An 18003-nucleotide genomic window follows, 5' to 3' on the forward strand; every position below is an offset into this window, starting at 1 on the left:
GGAGCAGAATTATGCTGTTTTTCACTGGGGAAGGAAAAAATAACCAAGCAGAAATCTACAAAGTTTTTCATACACATATACTTTTTTGTGAGGACTTTACAAAGTGTATTTTGTGAATCATATGTAATATCGAATGTCAGGGAGCTTCTTTATTTTAGAACCAGTAATCTTTTGAAAGGAAGGAAATGAAATCAAAGTAGACTGACCCAGTTTTAAAACAAACAATGGTTAGGGATGAAACAAAAGAAGGAAGAGGGAATGGCAAATCTCAAACTTAACTGACAGAGCTATAAAGATCTTTAAAAGAGAAAGCTAGACAAAGCAAATTGTGCACAAAGGAGAACAGTTTTAAAAAAATCAAATGACTCTAATTTTCTAACAATTTTTTGCAAGTATAAGCCTGAAATAATTCCTTAGCAAAGCATTCAAAGAGATCAGAACTGCAACTAAAGACATCCTTTCTGTATATTTTTTTAGTAAATTATAAGTTTCATTATATGCTGCATTAAATGCATAGTCAGCTTTTTAAAAACTCCCATAAAAACACTAGAGAAGAATGTTTTCAGTTCATCTCCCCTTGTAATACAAAATATACTTCTATCAAACTTCTTTTGAAAATGCTCATCTTCATGATCATATTCTTAAAGTACACCATCATAAACAATAAAGTTTCTCATTTTTAAGCAAAAGTTTCTCAGTTTTTCTTTAGAGAAGATTTTCATTTTTTTAACCAAGTATCTCTCATTTTATATTTCTGTAATGAATCATCTCCAAATGGAATTTAAACACTAACTATTCCAATAAGAGACATGAACAGTTACATCAGGTGTTGTGACTTTGGCCAAAGTAGAGATTTATTGAAACTGCATGCTGAAGATTCAAGGAACTGCATGAATATCTCCTAAAACCTCTCTACCCTGCAGCAAAGATAGGCTTATTGTAAAGTCCCTGATTTCATCTAGGCATTAAGAAACAGAGGTAGATACAAAGGCACCACACTCTGAACTGATTATGAATTAACAGTAGCTACTAGCTGTCTTTGAATAAGTTCTTGCTTTTATCACTTTCCTGTCATCATGACTAATACTGACTGATTATGTTCAGAGGCTTTAAAACTATTCATGTAATCCTGTGGAATATCCACTTGCATGGACTGAATACTACCTATCAGCTACTGTGTCCAGTACATACTGGTTTTATCCATCTCAACAAACATTTCTGAAATTGGCATCCTAGTTATCCATGTGCATATGATGAATCTTTCTACAGTGAGGCACTAAACCTAGTTCAGGTAACAGAATGTGGCTCTGTCACCAATTGCTAAAAAAAGAACTGAGTTTCACCTGCGTAATAGTCACACAAAAAACAGGCATGACCATCAACCCAGACATGACTCTTTAATAGTTTCCCTGAATCAATTCTGTTCCAGAAATCTCTTTAATCTGATTTTATTAAAATCAATATGGACAAGGAGAACAGAGTGAGGAAGCAAAAAGTAAGTGTTAACTGAGCTCCATCTGGTCGCAGATGTGATTCAGTTTGCCTACAATCAAACCCAGGATTTTCACGTTCTCCCCCTACCAGATCCTGGCCTGCTGGTGAATTACAGCTCCTGACCCATCAGTTAATTGACCGGGATTCTAAGATTAAATCCCATTAATCTTTCTTTTTTAAGTGATCAAAAATTTGATTTTTTCCATTTTAGTTTCTTTTTTTTTGGCTGCACCATGTGGCATGGGGGAATCTCAGTTCCCCAACCAGATCAAGGATCAAATACATGCCCCCTGCAAGTGGAAGCACAGTCTTAACCACTGGACCACCACATAAATCCACATTAATCTTAATGTAGATTAAATTAGCATTCTGATACTGAATATCAAGGCATATATGCAATTTGGGTATTATCATTTATCATATAAATCAATTTAAGTAAAATTTTTAAATATATTAAATATCTTAAATTATACATTGCATCTTTTTGTAATATCATCAAATTCATGACAATTAATTACATTTCTTTATATATCATATCTTAGATAGGAATATGCCATACTTGGACATTTTTCTAAGCAGATAAATTATTAAATGGAGTTTTAATATAATAATTTCAGCACACAGTTAGGGAACTATAATTAGATCAGACCAAGGCTAAGGAAACAATATTGTAATAAAAATAATACATTAGCAACAACAAAGAATGCTCTAGGGCTAGATAACCAGGATATAGTTCTATTCCTTGCTCTGACAGAAGTATCTGACCCTCAGCAAATCACTTACATCCTCATTCAGTTTCAAGGCCCTCTTCTACAAAATAAGAAAGATGTACCTGCTTAACATACACTGCGGTCACAGAGACCAGGAACATAGGCACACATTTGACTCACTGATCATATTAAGTGGCCTGTAAGTGTCTGCACGTGACAAGCTAGGCGAAGGCTACCTGGAGTGGTTCCAACAAAATGCTGCATACTACTCCCATCACGTGGGAGTAGTATGGAAGTGCTAAAGAATAATTTCCAGAACTCGACAAGATGGTTATATAGAATAGGTTTTAAGCTCCCAAATATAAAACCCTAATTACTTAAACTTGGGAATACTAAAGGTGCAGTGAAAATCAGAGACACAACTCATCTGTGGTTCATAAAATAACATGCACATGGACTTATGGAAATGCTGGGCTATTGTATGACATTTACCAAAATTTTGCATGATATATTGAAATATGCATTATAAGTGAGGGATAACACATTGAACATACTGTAGCACAATGTCATTAAACTTTAAAAGTTTACAGTTACCCTATGACTTTATTCATATAAATAAAATGTCCTCAATGAAACTTGAGGACATTATGCTAAGTGAAATGACACTAAGAAAGAACAAATATTGTATGATTTCACTTATATGATATATATACAATAGTGAGGGCTTCCCTGGTGGCTCAGACAGTAAAGAATTTGCCTGCATTGCAGGAAGCCTAGGTTTGATCCCTGGGTTGGGAAGATCCCTTGGAGAAGGGCCTGGCAATCTACTCCAGTGTTCTTGCTTGGTGAATGCCCATGGACAGAGGAGCCTGGCAGGCTACAATCCATGGGACTGCAAAGAGTTGGACACAACTGAGCAACTAAGAACATACAATTGTCAAACATACAAAAACAGAAAATACAATGGCGGTTGCTAGTGGCTGAGAGCAAAAGGGAGTTGGGAGTTATTGTTTTATGTGTACAGAATTTCAGTTGGGGAAGACAAAGAAAGTTCTGGAGATAAATAATGGAAATGATTGCACATCAATATGAATAAGGCCAGTAAAGTATACACATAAAAATGGTTAACGTGGTAAATTTTATCTTAGATATATTTACCACAATAAAATTCCATAAATAAACCTAAAAATATGTTCAATATATATTTTTACAGAGCCTTTCCTGGTGGATTAGTGATGAAGAACCCACCTACCAATGCAGGAGATATGGGTTCAATTCCATGTCCAGAAGATCCCACATGCCATGGAGTCCATATGCCAAAACTATTAGCCTGTGCTCAAGAGTCCAGGAGCCACAAACACTGAAGTCTGCACACCCTAGAGACCTTGCTTAGCAACAAGAGAAGCCACCACAGTGAGAAGCCTATACACTGCAACTAGAGAGCAGCCCCGTTCGTGGCAACTAGAGAAAGCCTGAGCACAGCAATGAAGATCCAGCAAAATAGTAAATAAATTAAACTTTACAAATATAATTTGACATTTACATTAAAATGAAATAAATTCAGTATATTAAAGCAAAGATGATACCAATAAATTTTCTGCACCTTAAATTAGTAATAATTAATATTCAACTATTTAAAATTATTATTTTGCTCCAAAATCACTGTGGGTGGTGACTGCAGCCTTGAAATTAAAAGACACTTACTCCTTGGAGGAAAAATAATGACAAACCCAGGCAGCGCATTAAAAAGCAGAGATATTACTTTGCTGAAAAGTTTATCTAGTCAGAGCTATGGTTTTTACAAGAGTCACGTACAGATATGAGAGCTGAACAATTAAAAAAGGCTGAGTGCCAAAGAACTGATGCTTTCAAACTGTGGTGTTGGAGAAGGCTCCTGAGTGTCCCTTGGACTGCAATGAGATCAAATCAGTCAATCCATAAGGAAATCAACCCTGAATATTTATTGGAAGCACTGATGCTGAAGCTGAAGCTCCAATACTTTGGTCACCTGATGCGAAGAGCCGACTCATTAGAAAAGACCCTGATGCTGGGAAAGATGGAAGGTGGGAGAAAGGGAGGACAGGAAGAAACGGTTGGATGGCATCACTGACTCAGTGGACATGTGTTTGAGTACACTCTAGGAGATGGTGAAGGACAGGGAAGCCTGCAGTTCATGGGGTTGCAAAGAGTCATATATAACTAAGCAACTGAACCACAGCAACAACAATGGCTTCTTAACGTACAACTTGAAGACCGTATTTATCATCACTACATTTTAGACCAAAATATGTTGTTCTACTTCTCCATTCAGTCTGTAGTTGCTCACTACATAATTACTCACATTTTCTCACTCTTTTCCCCCACTTCATCTACCCACTCAATTTCACAGGATGTTGACAGCTCTTGAAAGAGATTTTGCATTACTATTTCACATTATATGTTTATATCTCCTATCTTCACCAGGATTACTCATAACTTTATCATATATAATATGTAATCTCTATACTCTCATAGCTCTTAGTACAGGACACGTTATTGATCAATATTATTATGATATGAATTACCCATAGGGTGCCTACTTTACAGATAATTGAAACTCAGGATTTCAGGGAATGGTTACTGAAATGGACAAATACTAAAACATTGATTAGATGGGTAAACAGAATGTAACACACAAAAAGTGGTAAAATGATTCTATTTTAGCTTTGATAAAAATCTCATAAAGCTAAAAATGCTTTCCCTAGCATACTGGTTTTACTTTCACTTAGAGGAATACATATAGAGGAACTTTTGGTATTCTTCTTCCATTAATTTTTATAGCCATGTTTTTCTTTTTCTCTTACTGATACTTGATATTTGAAGCTGTTTGCAATTTGATTCTTGTAAGTTCTCCTGCTGCTGCTGCTAAGTCGCTTCAGTCCTGTCCCACTCTGTGCAACCCCATAGAAGGCAGCCCACCAGGCTCCCCCGTCCCTGGGATTCTCCAGGCAAGAACACTGGAGTGGGTTGCCATTTCCTTCTCCAATGCATGAAAGTGAAAAGTGAAAGGGAAGTCGCTCAGTCGTGTCCGATTCTTAGCGACCCCATGGACTGCAGTCTACCAGGCTCCTCCATCCATGGGATTTTCCATGCAAGAGTATTGGAGTGGGGTGCCACTGCATGAAATATAACGGCATCATATTTTCTGGTACCAGGAAAATAACTCTCTGGTTCACTTTGCCAGTTGTGATTTTGTGACATTTTTAGCATCTAAAAGAACTTATTTATAGACCTGAAACTATTACAACATTGTTAATCAATTGTATTCTAATATAAAATCAAAAGTTAAAATATAAAATCACATCAGTAGAATGAGATAAATATATATTATACATATATATAATATATATGCACATATATGTATATAATATATATATATCATATATATATAAACAGAATCTGTTTATGTCCCTTAATACACCCACATATAGAAACACACTCATACACTCTCCACACACACACAACTGCCAGTGTCTACAGAACATGTGAAGAAGGTAATTGCAAGACAATGTCTTAAGAGCAATATTAGAAAGCTAAGAAAGGAAGAAAGGGTATAGGACACCATGAAAAAGAGAATGGTGAACTCTGCCTTAGGTTATCAGAGAATGTCCCTGTGGAAGGTATCATTGGACCATTTAGAAACCAGAAAACTTCTTCAGGTAGACACAGGAGGACTGGAAATTATTAAAGAATCCAATCTGAATTTTCTTATTTTATATCTCTTATCTCTACTCCTGGAAGTTTTATTTTATCACCTATCATTTTTCCAGGCCTTGAACAGTAGCAGCAACATGGACTTTACTCAGATCTATATTTTATATCTTATATTCCATTTTGAAAATTCCTTAAAACTCTGTTTAAAAGAAGTGTATGTAGAAGTGTTTGAGTGGATACATAGGTACAGAATTACCATCAGATATTATTATAGATCTCACCTGTAGCAAGGAAGTACCATTATAGCACAGCTAGGCTAAGAAAGGAAACATCCTCTTTGCAATGGGGAAGAGAATAAAACCTTTTGGGGATTTGCAATTATTACTATTGGTAAATGTTTAAATTAAGAATGGAGATAATGTTGATAGCTAACCTTAAAGGATAACTTTAACCTTAAGTGTCTCTATAATTGGAGAAGGCAATGGCACCCCATTCCAGTACTCTCGCCTGGAAAATCCAATGGACGGAGGAGCCTGGGAGGCTGCGGTCCATGGGGTCGCTAAGAGTCGGACACAACTGAGCTACGTCACTTTCGCTTTTCACTTTCATGCATTGAAGAAGGAAATGGCAACCCACTCCAGTATTCTTGCCTGGAGAATCCCAGGGATTGGACAGCCTGGTGGGCTGCCATCTATGGGGTCGCACAGAGTCAGACATGACTGAAGCGACTTAGCAGTCTCTATAATTGTCAAGGTTGATAAATATTATATTCATATGTGATTCATATTCTCATATCCTCTTTGCTCCCAGAAAGTGATCTGACAAAGCAAACAATAAAAGACACATCAGAATTGATTAAGTAGCAATAAATCACCCAAAATTTAGTTTTGGATATGAACTAGTGAATTCAATTGTTTTCAGGTAACATCAGTGCATGGGGCTTCCCAGGTAGAACAGTGGTAAAGAATCTGCCTGCAACGCAGGAAACATGGGTTCCATCCCTGAGTGAGGAAGATCACCTGGAGCAGAAAATGGCAACCTGCTCCAATACTCTTGCTTGGAAAATTCCATGGACAGAGGAGCCTGGCAGTTTACAGTCCATGGAGTCACAAAGAATTGAACACAACTGAGCCACTGAGCATGCACAACATCAGTACATAAAGTACATCACTCAAAGTATGAAAAACTCACCTGAATTTTAAGGAGTTTCTGAACATTTTCCATAATGAATATATGATTACAACTGTATTTTTCACATGCAATATTTAGAGTATGTCTTCTGATGAAATCAGTTTTTAAAAAGTCAGGTAAAAGTGCATTCCTTTTGAAATTATCAAGTATATATTTCATGGAGTAATTTGGGGATGGCATTTGTCCATGGAAATATGATAGTACTCTACCTTTTATTATGACCTACCTGTTTAAGCTAGTAGTGAAAATAATGATGAGTGGTATGAAAATACGTTTTAGAAATACATAAATCAAATTTACTTTACAAAATAAAATATTAACCATTTAAAGAATTTTTGGAGCACCCACTAGCCAGATAATTATACAGAAAAGGATATGAAAAAAAACTGTCAGTGGCTCACTGCATAAAAATATGTAATATCACAAATACCATAGGACAAACTTCAGTTATTACTTTGGAAGGAGATAATGATTTAACCTTTATTTGGTCATGCATTTTTATTTTCTGGTTAATGCACCTTTATGATACAAACCAAGTCTTATTCACCCTTGCATCCTAACCTTGAAGCATGGTGCACTGCACCTTAACTGCCGAGCAAAAATATAATAAATCAATATCCATTATATCAAAATGAAATCTCTCAAATATTCAAAATATTTTCTATGATTGAGCTTTAAGTTATAATTAAACTATTCAATCCCTTTTTTCCTTTCCCAACATCTTTGTTTTTGGACAAGTTCAATCCCTATGTATATTTATGTTAGCACTTAAAAAATGGGTGCCAAATACCTATTACAATACCTCTTAATCTTGTAACTTTATAGGATAAGTTCTAGTTGAAAAAGTTGAAATAAAATGAGCAATCACAGAGAAAGTAATTTAAACAAATACAGTGAAATAAACAAACAAGTAAATCTCATGTATTTACATCGATGTCTCTCAGACATCCGCTGTAGGCTGGAACCACCAATTCTTTAATTCAATAAAACTGAATGCTACTTTAAACATGTAAATTATGTTATACAAGTATTTTAAAGAGTGTGGAGTGGGATGTGTTTACATGCTTTTGTGAAACACTCTGTTTTAACTTCTTTCACTGAACACCAAAAAGCATTCATCTTGATTACTTTCATAAAGTGTCAATTTTAAACACAACTTTGAAAATTAAAGTAAAAATAAATCACATTTATTATAACCAATCATTTTCCATTATCTTTGAGAAGGAAGTAATTTGGAATAAGCAGTTACAAATTCAAATTCTTAACTGCCAAGAGAGAAAATTTTATCTTATAAATTCTTAACTTCTCCTTTCATGCTTTCTTTACCTGCTTTTCTCCAGAATATTAAGGTTCTTGGTCCAAATCAAGTCTGTGATAATCTATAATTGTTAGTGTTTTCTAATAATGATACCCTTATAAATAACAACATAAAAGTTTCTAATATTTACTACATATCATAACAAGATTTAACTAAAGGCCAAAAAAAAGTCCTATAATTTTTCAAAATATGTCAACAAATCTGTTACAAATTATCTTCATCATTACTTAAAGTGAATGACTTAAAATGACAAAGTGAACCAGTACTTACTTAGATGTTTACATAGGTATCATTATAACTAATAGATATCTCATTCAATTAATAATCCATATTATGGAAAGTAGTTTTACCAATACAACAGGCCATGTTATTAAGATAGGTTGTAGAATTTATTCATATTGTCCTTTAAAGTTGATAGTTGTTGATCTCTGAGGAATGTTAATATAGATAAACTTAAACTTGAACAGTAGGAAACAAAATAATGACATTTGGAGGAGTCTTTACTGATACTATGTAAACTCCTGATTAAAAATGTTTACCCCACTTTAATCTTCTTGAAACTGAAGCATAACTAGTGGATAATAGAAATACACATTTTCATCTTGCCATAATTTAGTCAAGGCACTTACGTTAAGAATATTCTTTCTACAGTGATGATGGGGGAGGTCTGAATATATGTAAACATATTTTGTATTAATTTATTGTATTCTAGAAAGTTAGAGAAACATGATAAATACACAAAAACCAAGTTCCTCAGTTAGAAGATTGATTTTTTTTTTTTGAGAAAGTGAGCTTTACAAATATAGCATGATTTTGAAGACAAAGGAATTAATTTGTTTCCTTACATATCCCAAACACGACTCCACAGTCTCTACCCAATATACATAATACTAGTACCCCATTAAACTAATATTAACAAGTTGTGCTATATAAGCCTAACCCCCATTATCATATAAACATAAATACAACAAACACAAATATGTTTACAGATTGTGTTTATTAAAATATAATTATTTTACAGATACAGTAATTTCACTCAACTATGTCTCTTCTATATCATGAATATGTTCTCAAGTAATCTGTGGAAGTCAGCTTTTTACTTGTTTTCAAGTAATTTAAGACATTTTTATAGAATTAATGTAAACAGAATTAGATTTTATACAGATAAAGATTTATGCCAGTGTTTTACAAATTGCCTGCATAAAGGTATTATGATGCAAAAGTGTATACAGAATGTTTTGGATTTAATTTATGAGTAAGATCAGGGTTTAGATGTTTCTAAAGGTTTGTGTACATATTGAGAAGAACTGAGTGAAATATTACTGGAAAATGCTCATCCTTAAGATCCCTGGATAGGGAAGATCCCCTAGAGTAGGAAATGGCACTGCACTCCAGCATCCTTGCCTAGAAAATTCCATGAATAGAGGACTCTGGCAGGCTACAGTCCATGGATCCACACGGAGCTGGACATGACTGAGCAACTGAAGAGCAGGGGCAATATCAGGGTTTGGATTTTCCTAAAGTTTTCTGCACATATTGAGAAGAACTGAGTGAAATATCAGAAAATGCTCATCCTTAAAATAATCCCCATCATTCCAATGTATACATATCACACACATAATGTAAAATTTATACTCACAATATTCATTAACTTAGTTATATTTTATATGGAAATATGGTATATAGTTCCCTTTTGATATATGTTTATAAAGAGTTTATCTTTTCCTATAAAAAGTATTTTAATTAATCATTTTAATTGAATACTATTCTCCCTATCACACTAGCTTGAAAGATAATTATATCTGATTATTAAATTTTACATTTATACATATCATCTAGTAAAATACATACTGCCTAGTAAGTTTACATGTTTAATTAATTTTTGATTTCCCAAATATATTATAAAATTTACTACCAACTTGTATATGCAGATAATTCCTTTCTTGATAGTTTATATTTGAGATAAACTTAACATGATGCACATATTTTTAATGATTTCTGATAGCAAGAAGGGATTCCCTGGTGGCTCAGACAGTAAAGCATTTGCCCGCATACATTTAGACAATAATAAAATGAAAGCCTCAATAGAGAAGATCTATAACATATGCTACACTTAGGCTGTGGTCCTCTCAAAGTGCTAAGATCAAACGAGTACTTTCAATCAATAATAGAGTAATTCTGGATTTCAACAAAAGCATTAAAATGATTCAACAGTGTGTAAGTACATTAAACACATCATCAAATTTCATACATTTGTTACAGCTTTCAATTGAATATATATATATATATATAAACATAACATCTTTAAAATATAACTGATTCTAAAATCATGCTAAATTCCTAATTATTTTTAAGTAAAAGACGCAGAACATGAGGAAAGCCAACCTAAAATATATCATTAGAAAATTAATTTTACAATGTTACTTTATATCTATATTGAATTTTCCTGTACACTTAGACACTGCCAGAAGTATGACAAAAAGTCAAGCAATGTTTTAACAGCTACATTATTTCTTAGCTGACAGAAAACTATGCCACCCATAATAAGAGCAGAGCAGTGGCAATAGTAACAAAAAACAACTGTTTGAATGAGACACCTTAGAAACATATATATGTTATGGAAAAACAATGCATTCCAAGTCATGAGTACGAATAAGGTGCAATTCAAATCAGAATTAATTTTAAAGTGTGATAATATTTACAAATATGAACTTACAAAGTAGTCTCTATTGCCAATAAAGTACATCCTAATAAAAAATATTTCAGAGATTGAAATTTGAATATAAAATCGAACATTTATTGACTTGTAAAGAAAATGATAAATTCATCAGCAAAAGATGAATCTTTAGTATCATTCTGAATTTTTCCATCTGCATAGAAAACTTCTCATGAGAAAATATTGTCCTTGTGTCCCTAATTTGAAATTCATCCACTCTTCATAGGGACACTAAAACAAGGACACTCCCTGCACAGTAAATCTGGAGGCAGGTCATAGAGGCATCTGTTCTCCATATACCTATTTAACGAGGTCATTTGGTACACATGGCATGCATTGGGGAGCTCTTAATTTTTATTAGTAACATCAATCTAGCTAAGAGTTAGTGAATTAAAATTATCTTTGAAATGAAATAGAACACTCCTTTGTCTAATTTGCTGAAATTCACTGATATATAACTTACCAATAAACGCATTCCCATCAAAATAATCAAGCATTTTTGTGATCTTGAACAATAATTAGAACTCAACAGACTTGGAAGTATTAATATTGAATATTGCCTAGTGATAGCCATCCTCGACGACTTGGGAATCTGCAAACTGCAGTGTATACTGATTATAGAAATAACCTTTCAAGCTGTCATTTTTAATAACAAGTGAGATTTCACAAGTAGAAACACTGTAAAGAAGAGGCACCTATTTAAAAATGAAGAGAATTAGAAGTATTCATGCAATGTAATCATAGTTCATGGTGTTTGTGGACATTGTTTAAAAGTATTTGTTGTTTTGGTGGTTGCCATTTTAGGGGCTTTTGTGGGTCACAGATCAGATTCAGATGGAAACAATAAAGCATTAGTTCTTTAAGCCTGGGGTTCATTTAATTAAAATGAAAGAAACACGGCCCATATGACTTGGGATTTTCAAGCTATTATTTGCATTAAAGGGAATTCAAGGAACAAAGTCCTCTTGTGCTCTAATTTAATTTTCTATTATTTGGAAGTGACACGACCCAAGAAAATAGGTGATGGTAGTAATCAAGCAATCTAATGACCAAGTTCTTATCTGACATGATGTCTAGGTTAACATAAAGGAAAATACAATAAAAATCCCACCTCTACTCGAAGTTCCATCAAGTTAAAAACCATGTGTGGAGACCTGAGATTAACATTTCTAAATTTTGTGGAACATGATTCCTGATTTTAGTACCAGAAACTGTAACTGTGAATTTTTAGTGAACAAGCAATCAAAGTGACACAAAACTACACTTCTCAGAGAAACTGTAGCCCACCAGGCTCCTCTTCCATGGAATTTTCCAGGCAAGACTACAGGAATGGACCACTATTTCCTCCTCTAGGGGATGTTTCCGACCCAGGGACCAAACCCATGTCTCTTGTGTCTCCTGCATTGGCAGGTGGATTCTTTACCACAGTACTGCCTAGGAAGTCCCAGAGGGTTCAGAACCTACAGTAATTCCTAGAATGGCCTAGTATGACTGCTGTCCACTTGCACGTGGGTGGCAGGGTGCTCTTGGTGGACAAAAAGGAAATAAATGATAATAAACCATAACAGGGCAGGAGGCAGAATCAATACATCAATAAACAAGTGAAATTTTTAATGAGTGCTGTAATTGAGAAACTTTGGAGAAAAGATATCTAAGCGGCTTTTAGCACAGCACATTCCATAAAGATCCTTGACCTGTTTTCTCAGAATGCCCAGAAGAAAGATCAACACTGTTCTTCAAAACACCTGGACTGGATCTCCTTTAGTACACTGATGCTTAGACTGAGAATTCAAGGCTGATTAAAGTTATGTACTTGGAGTAATGTCACAATTTTTAACTTGTCCTTGAGGGGCTGGTATAGCCTTAGCCCTTGTATGTATGTCCATCCTCAGAGTCTCCACATTAACTATGCTGTAACCCCAGGCTTTATTTTATTTCTCTTTTTTATTCTAACAGGTACTAACATTTAAAAACTCAGGGCCTTCATGAGTACTATTCCTTCTGCTGAGATTTGTTTTCTCCCAAGTTCTTTGCCTGGCACCTCCTAGAACCCTTCAGTTCTCAGGGAACATATTACTTCCTGATGTCCATCTACCTGTTATTATCTCCCTTCATATCCTTTATTTTTGCCTTCTTCTTGGCTGATACCAAAACACAATTATTTGGGAAAATACCCCATGCCTGTATCCAGACCAAGCCATCCTTTGGCTTCTGCTGATACCGCAGATCCCTACCTTCATCTTCACATGGCTTTCTTTTTGTGCACCATTCTGTCTCTAAATTTCCCCTTTTTATAAGGACCCCATTCATACTGGATTAGGGCCCACCATAATGACCTCATTTTAACTTGATCATCTCTGTGCTGTGTGCTCAGTCCCTCAGCCATGTCCAGCTCTTTGTGACCCCATGGACTGTAGCCTGCCGGGCTCCTCTGTCCATGGGATTCTCTAGGCAAGAATCCTGGAGTGGGTTGCCATGCCCTCCTCCAGGGGATCATCCCAACCCAGGGATTGAACCCACATCTTTTATGTCTCCTGCACTGGCAGGTGGGTTCTTTATCACTAGTCCCACCTGGGAAGCCCTGATTATCTCTGTTAATACTTTATCTCCAAATTAAGTCACATCCCAGGGCACTCCGTTAGGATTTCAACACATGAAATTTGTAGAGATACAAATCAATCTATAGCAGGTGTGTTTGGATATCAATAGATTATGTTTCATTTCAAGATATCACATTACTTTATAGGCCATAAATTGGAATGTGCAGAATAATCAAGAAAGATGTTCCAAATAAATTAATAAACCTAAAAGCTATTGCAAATTAATATTATGCAAAGGTAAACAAGGTCATTGTCAAATAATTATTGGGGGAAAATCTGCTGACAGACCTATTTAATACTTATAAAAATGAATGTCACTATATTGGGTAAAATAAGTTAAAACATAATTAAATATATTTAATTACTATTAAAACTCGGAAAAGATACTGGCTGTGGAACCAGAAAAGGAGGAGTTTTGAATTCCAACTTTACCTTTTACTAGCCGAATATCCTGCTACTGCTGCTAAGTTGCTTCAGTCGTGTTGACTCTGTGTGACCCACCAGGCTCCGCCATCCCTGGGATTCTCCAGGCCACAGTACTGGAGTGGGTTGCCATTGCCCTCTCCAGCCTAATACCCTAGGTAGAGTCAATTTTTGTCTCTGAGTCTCAGTATCCACATAAATAAGAATTATATCATCTCTTCCCCTATTCATCACAATATTCTAATCATTCAGGTATTTATTTATCTCCCTTAGCTTCCTCCCTAGTTACTGAATCTTGAAAGAACACAAATGCTGCTATTCCCATCTTCCTAACACACGACACTTAGTAGATGTTAGATGTATACTGTAGTGGGATAATGAAATTGTGTTTAAGTTGGAACTCACCATCCACGTGTTCTTTTTTATGGTTTTATTACTGTGGTTAAAATATATGTTCTATGACTATGATGTTATGGATGAAGCTCCCACTTCTGTATACTTAGGGAAAAATAACAGCAACAAAAACTAAATAAAGACTTGAGATGCTGACATTAATCAACTTCCTGTAGATGGAAATAATTTTGTGTTGTTCTCTAGTTGCTAAGTTGTGTCCGACTCTTTTGTGACCTGAAGGATTACAGCCTCCAGGCTCTTCTTTCCATGGAATTTCCAGGCAAGGATATTGGAATGGGTTGCCATTTCCTTTCTGAGGGGATCTTTCTGAGCCAGGGATCAAACCTGTGTCTCCTGCATTGGCAGGTGAGTTATTTACCACTTAGCCACCTGGGAAGCCCACACTTAGAGAAAAATAACAACAACAAAACCAATAAAAGACTTGAGACACTGACATTAATTTTATGTCTCCCCAACTACTATCCTTCATCTTTGCTGACACTTCTCTATAAACTGATGGCCAAAAATAAAACACATATTCTCTCTCCTTCAAGACATTTCCTCATTTAAATCTCTTCTTCCTTCAAATTAAATGCTGTGATTTTTCATGTGACCACTTCTGATAACCAAGTAAACATATGAATGATACTTCACTCTATCATTACCTGAGAACTGGACTCTTACCTGGAATAAAGGTGCCTAGACAAGCTCTACCTTTTAAAGTTGGTTCTAAGTACCCTCTCTATTGTGTCTGCTCTCCATGTAGAATACATAATGAATACCAGTATTGAACTAAAGTACTAGTCATATTTCTGTGATATTACAGAACTTGAACATCAGAACACTTTAAATAATTATTTTTAAAGTTCCTCATAAAAATTTAACATATGGATTAACATTATTCAATACTAGCAGTCCAGACTCTGTACAAAGGAAAACTTTAACAGATAACCACTTGTCCAGCCAAATTTATAATTTAAACATCCAACCAATCCCAATACTGTTTAATTTCTATTATTTTGCCCAAGTACAGGTTTCAAAATAAATAGAAGCTACAAAACAGATTCTGTGATTTAAGATAAGCAGTAACAACTGTCTAAACTCCAGCTCATCACTGAATGAATTAATTAAAGGTTTCCATTCAGATTGTCTACTGAGACCTTCATTTTCTTAGTGTAGTAAGCTCTCTCTCTCCCCTTCAATTCAAGTAAGAAAGGCATCATGAATGCTTATTCAGTTTAGTCGTATAAAATGCATATAAATCAAAATGGTCTTGTTTTTTACCTTTAAAATAGGAAAAAATAAAAGCACACCTTACAATAGAAAAAAATAATGTGTCCAGTATCTATAACTGTGGTTGTTAACAGAAGCCTACTAATAATCAACTCAAGCTTTAGCAATAACTTGAAATGACACCTAGACTGCATTTTCAAGAACACTTTGAAAGAGACTGTTTAATATTTAATATGCCCTTTAACTCTCTTTTAGAATAGAAATATCAAAGAGCCTGCAGATTATGTAGATGGGTACTATTCAGGTGAACTCTTCAGCCTTCTAGTCAATGTCTACAGCTGGCTTCTTTGCTCTGAATAGCTACTTTGAACTTTCACACCCTTTCAAACCTGAGAGTAAACTTACTCCCTTTGCAGTCAGCATCTTTATACCTTAGAGAGAGGAGAAAGAAGCCAGCAGATAATATCCTATACATACAGACTTAATTTGCGGTCCATCTTAAGTTGGATTCTTACATTTCCCCCAGCACTTCTAGCTGCATTTATACTGCATATATAAGAAAGTCTCTTGACTTGGGCGCTGGATAACTCACCTTCCATTTATGGGCATTCTCCACTGGGGCTTCCCTCGTACCTCAGTTGATAAAGACTCTGCCTGCAGTACAGGAGACCCAGGTTCAATTCCTGGGTCAGGAAGATCCCCTGGAGAAGGAAATGACAACCTACTCCGGTTTTCTTGCCTGGAGAATCCCATAGATAGAGGAACCTGGTGGGCTACAGTCCACAGGGTCCCAAGAGTCGGACATGACTTGCGACTGACCTTGCCCCACTTCCATTCAGATTCTCCCCACTTAATGACTCCCACTTCTTGCCCTCTGTATGTTCTAGTGTTCCAGTTTGTCACATTAGCGAAGTGAGTGATGTCACTCAGTCATCTCTGACTCTTTGCGACCCCATGGACTGTAGCCTACCAGGCTTCTCCGCCCATAGGATTCTCCAGGCAAGAATAGTGGAGTGGGTTACCATTTCCTTCTCTAGGGGATCTTCCTGACCTAGGCATCGAACCCAGGTCTCCCATATTGGAGGCAAATGCTTTAGCCTCTGAGCCATATGGTATGCCAAAAAGCAGGCAAAACACCTTCTTCTCCCTCCCAATAAGAATGTGTATATATATATATATATATATATATATATATATATATATATACACACACACAAGTGTGCATGTGCACTAAGTCTCTTCAGTCATATCTGACTCCGTGCAACCCCATGGACTGAAGACTGCCAGGCTCCTCTGTCCATGGAATTCTCCAGGCAAGAATACTGAAGTAAATTGCCACGCACTCCTCTAGGGGATCTTTCCAACCTAGGAGTCAAACCTGCATCTCTTACATCTCTTGCACTGGCAGGCAGGTTCCTACCACTAGCACCACCTGGGAAGCCCCATATATATACCACTTTCCCCCCTTAAGCTTTAAGACATATCTCAGTATCCAAATATTTTTCACTTTCTATCTTTGCTTTATATTTTGTGACAGATTCATGCTTTTTCATGAGAACACACCTTAAAATTCTTGTTTCTCATAATTTTTCAATGCCTGAAATTGTCTGCTTAAGATGTATTTTAAATATCTGTACACAAAATTAAAAGAGACAATTGAACAGATATCAACTGACTTTTTTTTCAAATACAGTAATTTTTTTAAAGAATATGTTCCCAAATCTATAGGATTTAGACTAAGAAAATACATATATTAATGAACAGATATCATTATGCCTTTATCCTTAAATTCTAGTATTAATATTAAAATGTCTTGAGTATTGGTGATTATTTTCACTGATGATATGATCATTTTTTCATTTTCCGTAATGTGGTAAATTGAAATGTATCAAAATATTATGCATAAGAAATTTACTAAATTTATTACAATGGAGTAAATATACTGTTATTAGCATTTAAACAGTAGCCCTTCATTTAGAAATATGTGCCAAGTATATACAAACACCACCCACACCCTATAATCAGATTAATTCAGATAGGTAAATGGCATATTTCACATAACGAACTACAATTAGGCAGAATCTGCAAAGTTGGCATTTTCATGTTTGAAAAAACATATTGATAAAAATAATTATTCACACATTACAATGTTTTAAATTCTAGTGCAGAATTTCTCAATGTTGGCCCCACTGACAAGTTGCACTGGATAATTCTCTGTTGACCACTGTGAAA

At 35.2% G+C, this 18003-nt stretch overlaps 1 protein-coding gene across 2 annotated transcripts in view; it reads right to left on the bottom strand.

Annotated features, from left to right (window-relative positions):
- Nucleotides 1-18003, bottom strand: part of NCAM2 (neural cell adhesion molecule 2) — a 568800-nt gene that overhangs the window by 487758 nt on the left and 63039 nt on the right. The window lies entirely within an intron of this gene.

This window comes from Bos indicus, chromosome 1 (genome assembly GCF_029378745.1).
Source record: "Bos indicus isolate NIAB-ARS_2022 breed Sahiwal x Tharparkar chromosome 1, NIAB-ARS_B.indTharparkar_mat_pri_1.0, whole genome shotgun sequence".
Lineage (NCBI taxonomy): Eukaryota > Metazoa > Chordata > Mammalia > Artiodactyla > Bovidae > Bos > Bos indicus.